A 12,400-nucleotide genomic window follows, 5' to 3' on the forward strand; every position below is an offset into this window, starting at 1 on the left:
ATGAATTTATATATACACCTCATTATTCTGTCACTTGCTATTTTAGGTGTACTGGAACTACTTATTCATTTATTCATTAAAGGTATATTAAGACGTGGGCAGATTGCTTGATCCTAGGAGTTTGAGACCAGCCTGAGAGAGAGAGAGCTTTCTGAGTGCCAGACACTGTTCTACTTGCTAGGGGATATAGCAGTGAACGAAATAGGCAAACATTCCTGCTATTGTTGACAGAATTAGATCATAAGAAAGATAAATAATTGCATATAATTTTGAAATTATCTTTCTGTAAATGGAATCTTTGAACATTATGAAATGACCTTTTTATCTTTAATAATTTTTAATGTAAACTCTAATTTGTGTGATGTTAATATTGTGATAACAGCTTGTCTTCATCCATTTTTGTGTTGCTATAAAGGAATACCTGAGGCTGGGTAATTTATAAAGAAAAAAAGGTTGATTTGGCTCATGATTCTGATGGCTGGAAAAGTTCAAGAGTTTAAGATTGGGCATCTGCATCTGGTGAAGGCCTCAGGCTGCTTCCACTCATGGCAGAAGGGGAAGGGAAGTCGGTGTGTGTGCAGAGACCACACAGTGGGAAATCAAGAGAGAGACAGGGAGAGAAAGAGAGAAGGTGCTAAGCTATCTTTAACAACCAACTTTTGCAGGAATGAATAGAGTGAGAACTTGCTCACTCGTCTTTCTCCCCACTCATTAATCTATTCATGAGAGATCTGCCCCCATGACCCAAACACCTCCCACTACATCCATCTCCAAACATTGCTAAACTGGCAATCAAATTTCAACAAGAGATTTGATGGAGACAAACAACTATACTCAAATTTTTACACCACTCATATTGAGTTACCATTTTTAAATATATTTCCATCCTTTTCAAGTTTCTGTATTCCTATATTTTAAATGTGTTTTCTAGAGAGTATATAGTTGTGCTTTCAAAATTTTAACCAGTGTGGCATGTCATTATCTAAAAAATTTAATCAATTTACACTTATTTTATATATATATAAATATATTTGCATTTATATCTAACATTTTATGCTTTCTATTTATTCAACTTCTATTTCTTTTGTCTCCCCTCTGGATTTTGTTTTGTTTTAATCATTTCATCTTTTTTTTCTTTCTTTAGTTTTTTTTGTTTTTTGTTTTGGACAGGGTCTCACTCTGTCACCCAGGCTGGAGTACAATGGCATGATCTTGGCTCACTGCAGCCTCGACCTCCTGGGCTCAAGTGATCTTCCCACCTCACCTCAGCCTCCCAAGTAGTTGGGACCACAGATGTGTACCCACATGCCTGGCTAATTTTTGAAACATTTTTTGTAAAGACGGAATCTCACTATGTTGCCCAGGCTGGTCTTGACTCCTGGCTCAAGGGATCTGTGGGGGATCATCAGAGTTGTGGGAAAAACTATACGGAAAGGACGCAAATTTTCTGAAAGGTCAGAAGGTTCTGCAGACCCCTGGGGGAGAATAGCTGAAGGCAGCTGTTCTGTAACCCTCAGGCAGAGGGCAAGGAGTAGGTGTAAGGGAGTGTGGGGGAATTTATCTTAAACAGTCTTGTTTACTTATGTTGACCAGGAACTGACCTTTGATTATCCACAGGCCAGACTTTCCCTGAAAGGGGAACAATAAATGTTAATTACCTACAGGTTGTGTTGGCTCCAGGTTTTCGGCATTGTGCCTGCACTGAATAAAAGCAAGCAGCTCCAGCTTCTCAGGGCTGCTGTCTGGCCACTAGAGCCAGGCAGTCACCTAGCTGCTCTTACACTGCATACCTTTGTCTGAGTACTCATTTCATCCATCGGCCAGGGTCTGCGGGACAGACCCGGGAGTGATCCACCTGCCTCAGCCTCCCAAAGTGCTGGTATTACAGACATAAGCCACTGCGCCTGGCCCTTTGCCTATTTTTTTTTCCCCTCATCTAGGTTGGAAGCTATGTGCTCTGTTCCTTTCATTTTTTTTAAAAAATAGTAGTATTATCAATATATAATTTATATAAGTCTGGTGTAGTGGCATGTGACTTTAAGTCCCAGCTACTCAGCAGGCTGATGCAGGATGATCCCTTGAGCCCAGGAGTTCTAGGCCAACCTGAGCAACACAGCAAGACCCTGTCTCCAAAAAACAAAAGAATATCTAATTCACATATCAAACAACTTACCCATTATATCAGGGTTCTCTAGAGGGACAGGGCTAATAGGATAGATGTATATATGAAAGGAAGTTTACTAAGGAGTATTGACTCACACTATCACAAGGTGAAGTCCAACAATGGGCCATCTGCAAGCTGAGGAGCATGGAAGCCAGTCCAAGTTCCAAAACCTCAAAAGTAGGAAAGCCAGCCAGGCATGATGGCTCAAGTCTGCAATCCTAGCACCTTGGGAGGCCGAGGCGGGCAGATCACTTGAGGTCAACAGTTCAAGACCAGCCTCGGCAACATGGTGAAACCCCATCTCTACTAAAAATACAAAAATTAGCCAGGCATGATGGGTGCCTGTAATCCCAGCTACTTGGGAGGCTGAGGCAGAAGAATTGCTTGAACATGAGAGGCAGAGTTTGCAGTGAGCCGAGATCAAGCCACTGCACTCCAGCCTGGGTGATAGAGCGAGATTCAATGTCAAAAAAAAAAAAAAAAAACCAGTAGAGAAGCCAACAATGCAGACTTCAGTCTGTGGCCAAAGGCCCAAAAGCCCCTGGCAAACCACTGGCATAAGTCCAAGAGTCCAAAAGCTGAAGAACTTGGAGTCCAATGTTCAAGGGCAGGAAGCATCCAGCACGAGAGAAAGATAGAGGCCAGAAGACTTGGTCAGTCTGTTCCTTCCACGTTCCTATCCTTTTATCCCAGCCATGTTGGCAGCTGATTAGATGGTGCCCATCCAGACTGAGGTTGGGTCTGCCTCTCCTGGTTCACCGGCTCAATTATTAATCTCCTTTGGTAACACCCTCACAGACACACCCAGGAACGACACTTTGCATCCTTCAATCCAATCAAGTTGATAGTATTAACTATCACACCAATTTAAAGTGTAGATTCAATGGCTTTTAGTATATTCACAGAGTTGTGCACTACAATTAGTTCTAGAACATTTTTATCACCCCCAAAAAAACTCTGCATCCATTAGCAATCACTACCCATTTCCCAACTTTCAGTGAGCTCCCCAGCCCAAGGCAACCTCTAATCTACTTTCTGTCTATAGAATTACCTATTCTGGGCAATTCATAGACACGTTATCACACAATAGGTGGTTTTGAAGACTAGCTTTGTTCACTTAGCCTCTTTTCTTGTCTTTCTTTCTTTTTTTTTTTTTTTTTTTGAGATGGAGTCCTGCTCTGTCACCCGGGCTGGAGTGCAGTGGCATGATCTCGGCTCACCACAACCTCCGCATCTCAGGTTCAAGCAATTCTCCTGCCTCACCCTTCCAAGTAGCTGAGATTATAGGCACCAGTCACCATGCTTGGCTAATTTTTTTTTTTTTTTTTTTGTATTTTTAGTAGAGTGGGGTTTCACCATGTTGGCCAGGCTGGTTGCGAACTGCTGACCCCAGGTGATCCACCCACCTCAGCCTCCCAAAGTGCTGGGATTACAGGTGTGAGCCACTATGCCTGGCCATGCTTAGCCTGTTTTCAAGGATCATCTATGTATAGCATGTACCAGTATAGTACTTCATTTCATTTTATTGTTAAATAATATCCCATTGTATAATGATACCACATTTTATTCATCCATTTATCAGTTTACAGACATTTGGGTTCTTTCCACTTTGGGGCTCTTATGAATAATGCTATGAACATTTATGTAAAAGCTTTTGTGTAGGCATGTATTTTTATTTCTTCTGAGTACGTACCGAGGAGTGGAACTGTTGGGTCATATAGCAACTGTTTAACCTTTTGAGGAACTACCAGGCTGTTTTCCAATGCAGATTCACCATTTAAAATCCCTCTAGTATTTTATAAGGGTTTCAATTTCTCCACATTCTCACAAGCACTTGTTACTATCTGTCCTTTTGACCACAGCAATCCTACTGGGAATGAAATTGTATTTTATTATGGTTTTGATTTGCATTTCCCTGCTGGCTAATGATGTCAAGCATCTTTTCATGTGCTTATTAGCAATCTATCTATCTTCTTGAGAGAATGTCTATTCAAATTATTTGCCCATTAAAAAAACTGGGACCAGGCATGGTAGCTCACTCCTGTAACCTCAACACTTTAGGAGATGAGAGGATATCTTGAGGCCACGAGTTCAAGACCAGCCTACAGACTAGGCAACATAGCAAGACCTCATCTCTACTAAAAATTTAAAAATTAGCTGAGCATGTTAGTGTGCACCTGTGGTCCCAGCTTCTCAGGAGGCTTAGGCAGAAGGATCACTTGAGCCCAGGAGGTTGAGACTGCAGTGATTGCACCACTGCATTCCAGCCTGGTCGATAAGAAAAGAAAACAAACAAACAAACAAAAACAAAAAATTAGGTATTTTATTATTGAGTTGTAAGAGTTCTTTATATATTCTGGATAGAAGTTCTTTATCAGACATAATGATTTACAAATATTTTCTCCCATTCTGTGGGTTGTCTTCTCACATTTTTAGTAGTATTCCTTGCAGCACAAAAGCTTTTAACTATAATGAAATCCAATTTATTTTTTCTTTTGTTGCTTGTGTTTTTAATGTAATATTTAAGAGTTTTATAGTTTTGGCTCTTACATTTAGGTCTCTGATCCACTTCGAGTTAGTTTTTGTATATATTATGAAGTGGGAGGTCCAACCTCATTCTTTTGCTTGTGGATGGCCAGTTGTCCCAGCATAATTTGCTGAAAAGATTATTCTTTTCCCATTGAATTTTCTTGGCAACTTTGTCAAAAAACAATTCTTGGTAAAAGTGAGGATTTAATTTATAGACTCTCAATTATATTTTATTGGTGTATAATGTCTAGCCTTATGTTAATACCACACTGTCTTGAGTGCTGTAGCTTTGTAGTAAGTTTGGAACTCAAGGAGTGTGAGTTGTCTAACATTGCTCTTCTTTCTTAAAATTGTCTTGGCTATTTTGGGTCCCTTGAATTTTCATATGAATTTTGTAATCAGTTTGCTAATTTCTGGGAAGAAACCAGGTGAAATTTTGGTGGGGATTGCATTAAATCTGATGATCATTTTGAGGAGTATTGCTATCTAAATAATATTTAGTCGTCCAATCCATAAACGCGAATGTCTTTCCATTTATTTAAGTCTTTTAAAATTTATTTCAGCAATGTTTTGTAGTTTTTAGAGTACATGTTTTTCATTTTATTTATTTATTTTTTTTGAGATGGAGTCTTGCTCTGTCACCCAGGCTGGAGTACAATGACACGATCTCGGCTCACTGTAACCTCCGCCTCCCAGGTTCAAGTGATTCTCCTACCTCAGCCTCCCGAGTAGCTGGGATTACAGGCACCCGCCATCATGCCAGGCTAATTTTTCTACTTTTGTGGAGACAGGGTTTCACCGTGTTGGCCAGGCTGGTCTCAAACTCCTGACCTCAGACAATCTGCCCGCCTGGGCTTCCCAAAGTGCTGGGATTACACACGTGAGCCACCACACCCGGCTCTAGAGTACATGTTTTGTACATCTTGCTACGTATATTTCTAATTATTTTATTCTTTTTGATGCTATTGCAAATGAAATTATGTTCTTACTTTTGTTCTTAGATTGTTCATTGCAAGTGTATAGAAATACAACTGTATTCTGCAACCTTGTTGAACTCCTGTATTAGTTCTAATAGATTTTTTAGTGAATTCCTTAGGATATTTTAGATAGAAGGTCACCTACAAATAGAGATGGTTTTGTTTTTCTCTCCAGTCTGTATGCCTTTTACATTCATTCATTCATCTACATACTACATTCATCTTCGTGCCTAATTACACTGGTTAGAATGTCCAGTACAATGATGAATAGAAACGGTAAGAGTAGGTATTCTTGTCTTATTCCTAATATTAGAGAGAGTAATCATTCATTTTTTACCAAAAAGCATGATATTAGTTGTGGGTTTTTTGTAGATGCTTGTTGACTTTTATCAGGTTAAGTCCTTTTATCTTCCTGGTTTATTAAATGTTTTTATCATGAAGAGATGTTGAATTTTGTCAAATGTCTTTTCTGTGTCTGTTAAGATGACCATGTGGTTTTTGTCCTTTATGGATAGGATGTACTACATTAATTTTATTTCTTATATTAACTCAATCTTGCCTTCCTAGGATAAATCCCACTTGGTCATGGTATACAATCCTTTTTATTTGTTGTTGAATTCATGGTAATTTGTGGAGAATTTCTGGGTCTATATTCATAAGAAATAGTCTAGTTTTCTTGTATTGTGTTTGTCTGATTTGGTATCTGAGTAGTACTACATCCTTGAATGGGCTTGGAAGAGCTCATTTTCTTCTGTTTTTGGAAAAACTTGTGAAGAAATAGTATTAATTGATATTTTTTCATCGGAAATTTCTGATTTATAATTCAATCTCTTCTAGGCGGCTGCTGAAGATGGCGGAGGGGCAGTTTCTGCTGCTTGCTGGCCAAGGTCACCTCCTGGGCCGCCTGGCAGCCATCGTGGCTAAGCAGGTACTGCTGGGCCAGAAGGTGGTGGTCGTACACTGCGAGGGCATTAACATTTCTGGAAATTTCTACAGAAACAAGTTGAAGTACCTGGCTTTCCTCCACAAGTGGATGAACATCAGCCCTTGCCAAAGCCCCACGTCTTCTGGCAGAGCTTGCGAGGCGGGCTGCCCCACAACAGCAGCCAGTCAGGCCGCCTAGGACCAGCCGCTAGGTGCTCGGTGGCATCCCACCGCCCTGTGACAGGAAAAAGTGGATGGTGCTTTCTGTTACCCTCGAGGTTGTGCATCTGAAGCCTATGAGAAAGTTCGCCTACCTGGGGTGCCTGGCTCACGAGATTGGCTGAAAGTGCCAGACCGTGACAGCCACCCTGGAGGAGAAGGGGAAGGAGAAAACCAAGATCCACGACCAGAAGAAACAACTCCTGAAGCTACGGAGACAGGCCGAAAAGAATGTGGAGAAGAAAACTGACAAATACAGAGAGGTCCTCAAGGCCCATGGACTCCTGGCCTGAGTCCAGTAAAGACTGTTTATTCCTCATGCTTGGCCTGTCCTGCCCTTCCTCCATCGTGGACCTGGAATGTGGGGACCCAGCGGCAGCAGTCCCGGTGCCACAGGCAGCCTGGGATTTAGGAAGCTTGGAAGCAAGGAAAGGGTCTTAGTCATTGCCTTTCAATAAGGTTACTTAAAGCACTCAAAGAATTGTGCAGGCATAATTCATCTGTGACCAACAGAGCAACCAGTTACTTCAGTTTCAATATCAGCAAAAGGGAGCTGGAACACTAATTAGAGGGGCCCTATTTTGTGAGTAGGCATCTGTTTAATTCCCAACTGGTCATATACTATACTTTGCAGCTGTTAGAATGTGAACAAGCACTTGGGGACAGGAGCATGAGCTTGCTGTTGTACAAAGGGTATCTATAAAAGCACAGACTGGGAAGATGTGTGATCAAGGGGTTACAGGCATTGCCCATGCTTCTTGCCTGTATTTTGTGACCAGAATCAAATAAATTACTTTTATTCTTTTTTTTTCTTGAGACGGAGTCTCGCTCTGTCGCCCAGGCTGGAGTGCAGTGGCCAGATCTCAGCTCACTGCAAGATCCGCCTCCTGGGTTCACACCATTCTCCTGCCTCAGCCTCCCAAGTAGCTGGGACTAGAGGTGCCCGCCACCACGCCCAGCTCATTTTTATTTTTAGTAGAGATGGGGTTTCACCATGTTAGCCAGGATGCTCTCAATCTCCTGACCTCGTGATCTGCCTGCCTCAGCCTCCCAAAGTGCTAGGATTACAGGCATAAGCCACCGCGCCCAGCCAATATTCTATTTGATGACAGATACAAGTATTTCCTGAAATACTTGTGGCATCATAACTGGTATTTATTTCTCATTTCATTTTTCCCTTGATCAATTTGAAGTTACATAATTCCATTTCCACACTTTTACTGATTACCTACAACACAAACCTTTTATTTATCAAAATATCAAGTTAATCAGTATTACTTGTATCAATAAGAGTTCATTCAGGAAAACAAAAGTAACACTAGAATGTAATGCAGGGAGTTGATTAAATAAGTGTCAGAGGAATTAAAAAGCAAAGGGAAACATTGAGGTAACACAGAGATAAAATCTGCAAGGAGTAGCTACCACCTTTGGATCTGGGGAAGCAAAGGGAAGAGGTTGGGGTTATCTAGACCAAAAGTTCAGAGAAAGGCCCTAACAGAGCTGAGGCTCAGACCTCTGAGGATGGGATGTTTCCTGATTGGTGCTGGATGTTTAAGGGGGCACAATGAGTCTGGTTCTGGGAGAGCTGAAAGAAGCTTGAGGCTGGACTGATGCAGGCCAACACTGACAGGCATAGCGAGCAAAGAGGAAAATGAAAGTCACTTTTCTTTCAGTTTTCCAGTCTCCCTTAGCACTCCTATTGATAGAAACTAAGAGGGAACCAGTTGACAAGAAAGAAATCTGAATAAAACTGTCTTTGTTCACAGATGACATGACTGTCTATTTAGAAATTCCAAAAGAATTAACGAAAAATTTCTGAAACTAATAATGATTGTAGCAAGTTCATAGGATATAGATTAATATAAAAAAGTAAATTGCTTTTCTTTATACCAGCAATGAGCAAGTGGAATTTGAAATTAAAAACACAATACTCCCCAAAAATAAACTACTTAGGTTTAAATGTAACAAAATATGTACATGATCTATGTGAGGAAAAGTATAAAACTCTGATGGAAGAAATCAAGTAAGAACTAAATAAAAGGAGAGATAGTCCATGTTCATGGAAAGGAAGACTTGATATTGTCAAGATGTCAATTCTCCCCAACTTGACTAATACATTCAATGCAATCTCAATAAAAATCCTAGCAAGTTGTTTTGTGAATGTCAACAAACTGTTTCTAAAGTTTCTACGGAGAGGCAAAAGATCTGAAATAGCCAACACAATGACATAGGAGACCAAAGTTGGAGGACTGATAGTACCTAACTTCAAGACTTAGTATAAAGCTACAAAAATCAAGACAGTGAAGTATTGGCAAAGTAATAGACAAATGGACCAATGGAACCCAGAAATAGATCCACATAAATGCAGTCAACTGATATTTGACAAAGAAGAGGAGAAAAGCCAATACAATGGAGAAAAGATAACCTTGTCAATGAATGATACCTGAACAACTGGGCATCCACATGCCAAAAAAAAAAAAAAAAAAAAAAAGAATCTAGACACAAACCTTATACCCTTAACAAAAATTAACTCAAAATGGATCATAGACCTAAATGTAAAATGCAAACTATAAAAGTCTTAGCATATAACATAGGAGAAAATCTAGATGAACTTGGGTATGGCCATAACTTTTTAGATACAATACCAAAAGCATGATCCATGAAAGAATTTTATGCAAACTATAAAAGTCTTAGCATATAACATAGGAGAAAATCTAGATGAACTTGGGTATGGCCATAACTTTTTAGATACAATACCAAAAGCATGATCCATGAAAGAATTGATAAGCTGGATTTCATTAAAACTAAAAACTTGCTCTGTGAAAGACACTATAAAAAGAAATGAGAGGACAAGATGCAGACTAGGAGAAAATATTTGCCACTTTGGGATGCCAAGGTGGGAAGATCACTTGAACACAGGTGTTCAAGACCAGCCTGGGCAACATAGCGAGACTCTGTCTCTAGACAAAATTTGGCTGGGTGTGGTGGCTCATGCCTGTAATCCCAGCACTTTGGGAGGCTGAGGCAGGCAGATCACAGGGTCAGGAGTGTGAGACCAGCCTGGCCAATATGGTGAAACCCCATCTCTACTAAAAATACAAAAAATTACCTGGGCGTAGTGGCACACACCTGTAGTCCCAGCTACTTGGGAGGCTGAGGCAGGAGAATCGCTTGAACCTGGGAGGCAGAGGTTGCAGTGAGTCGAGACTGCACCACTGCACTCCACCCTGGTGACAGAGTGAGACTCCATCTGAAAACAAACAAATAAAATGAAAAGTTAGCCAGATGTGGTGGCATGCACCTGTAGTCCCAGCTATTCAGGAGGCTGAGGTGGGAGAGCTCAAGGCTACAGTGAGCCATGATTATGTCACTGCACTCCAGCCTAGGTGACAGAGCAAGAATATATATATATATATATATATATATACACACACACACACACACACAAAAGGTGTTTTTGATAAAGGACTAGTTTCCAAAATATCAAAGAACTCTTAAATTTCAACATTAAATGTATTTAGTCAGGTTCTCCAGAGAAACAGAATCAATAGGAGAGATAGATAAGTAAATAGACAGGTAGGTAGAAAGGTAGATAGATAGATAGAGAGATATTTGTTATGAGATATTGGCTTACACAATGATTAAGTCCCACAATCTGTCATCTGCAAGCTGGAGGCCAGGAAAGCCAGTGCTGTAGCTCTGGTCCAAACCTAACACCTGTGAATCAGGGGGCTAAGGGTGTTAAGTCTCAGTCTGAGTCCAAAGGCCTAAGAACTAAGGCCAGGTGCAGTGGCACACGCCTATAATTTGGGAGGCCGAGGCAGGCGTATCACTTGAGGTCAGGAGTTTGAGACCAGCCTGGCCAACATGGTGAAACCACGTCTCTACTAAAAATACAAAAATTAGCCGGGTGTGGTGGCATGTGCCTATAATCCCAGCTACTTGGGAGGCTGAGGCAGGAGGATTGATTGAACTTGGGAGGTTCAGTTTGCAGTGAGCCATGATTATGCCACTGCGTTCCAGCCTATATGACAGAGTGAGACCCTGTCTCCAAAAAAAAAAAAAAAAAAAGGCAAATAAACATATGTAACATATGTAAAGATGTTCCACATCATATGTCTTTAGGAAACTGCAAATTAAAACAAAAATGAGATACCACTACACACTTATTAAAATGGCCAAAATCTAGAACACTGAAAACACCAAATGCTGTCAAGGATGTGGAACAACAGGAGCTCTCGTTCTTTGTTGGTGGGAATGCCAAATGGTACAGCTACTTTGGAAGGTAGTTTGGCAATTTCTTACAATACTAAATATACTCTTACAATATTATCCAGCATTCGTGCTTTTTGGTATAAGCTTAAATTAGTTGAAAACTTATGTTCACACAAACCTGCACATGGGTGTTTATAGCAGCTTTATCCTTAATTGTCAAAACTTGTAAGCAACCAAGATGTCTTTCTGTAGGTGAATGGAAAATTAAACCATGGTACATCCAGAATTGAAATATTATTCAGTGCTATAAAGAAATGAGCTGTTAAGCCATAAGAAGACATGGAGGAACATGCATTAAGTGCATATTATTAAGTAAAAGAAACCAGCTGAAAAGGCTAAATACTGTGATTCCAACTATGTGACATTCTGGAAAAGGCAAAACTATGGAGATAGTGAAAAGATCAGTGGTTGCCAGGGACTGGGGTAGGGGAAGGTATAAAGGGGTGGACCACAGAGGATTTTTAGGGCAGTAAGACCATTCTGTATAATACTTATATGATGGATACAGGTCATTATACATTTATCCAAACCCAGAGAATGTACAACACAGAGTTGTGTTCACCACAGTGAACCCATGTGTAAACTGTGGACCTTGGGTGATAATGATGTATCAATATAGGCTGATCAGCTGTAAGAAGAGTGCCTCTCTGCAGCAGGATGTTGACAGTGGGGGAGGCTGTGCATGTGTGGGGACAAAGGGTATATGAAAACACTCATATTTTCTCATCAGTTTCACTGTGAACCTAAATCTGTTGTTTGAAAAAATAAGTCAATTTAAGAAAGAAAACAAAATGTAATTTGCAGAATACCACCCCCAGCATCATGGTGTATAGAAGGGTGGATTTGAAGTTGAAGGACATAGTTTGATAATCAGCATACTATCCTTGCAGACAATATAAGAGAAGCCTAGAACAATTTAACTTTGTTGGTTCACCTCCCAATGTCTATGTTATTGTTTTAATGTGTTTTAATTCTATATTTTTACTTAAATTCTAGAAGACATTAATGTTGTTGTTTTATTCTTTATTCTTTATTCTTTTTTGTAGAGCCAGGGTCTCCCTATGTAGCCCAGGCTGGTCTCGAACTCCTGGCCTCAAATGATCCTCTCCTCTTGGCCTCCCAACATTCTGTGGTGGCATGAGCCACCACACCTGGCTCTCCTCATTATGGAAATGTATTTACACTAGTCATAAAATTTCTAGTGGAAGTTGTTTTCTTTCATCACATTAAAGATATCAACTATTGTCTTCTGTCTTTCATTGTTGCCATAAGAAGTCAGTTTTCAGTCTAAACTGCTGCTCCTCTGAAGGGA

General features: G+C 40.3%; 1 pseudogene; it reads left to right on the plus strand.

The window, feature by feature from the left end:
* The first annotated feature begins 6,413 nt into the window (after positions 1-6,413).
* Positions 6,414-7,350, plus strand: LOC712309 (large ribosomal subunit protein uL13-like; annotated as a pseudogene).
* Positions 7,351-12,400: the final 5,050 nt, after the last annotated feature.

Source organism: Macaca mulatta, chromosome 11 (assembly GCF_049350105.2).
Source record: "Macaca mulatta isolate MMU2019108-1 chromosome 11, T2T-MMU8v2.0, whole genome shotgun sequence".
Taxonomy (NCBI): domain Eukaryota; kingdom Metazoa; phylum Chordata; class Mammalia; order Primates; family Cercopithecidae; genus Macaca; species Macaca mulatta.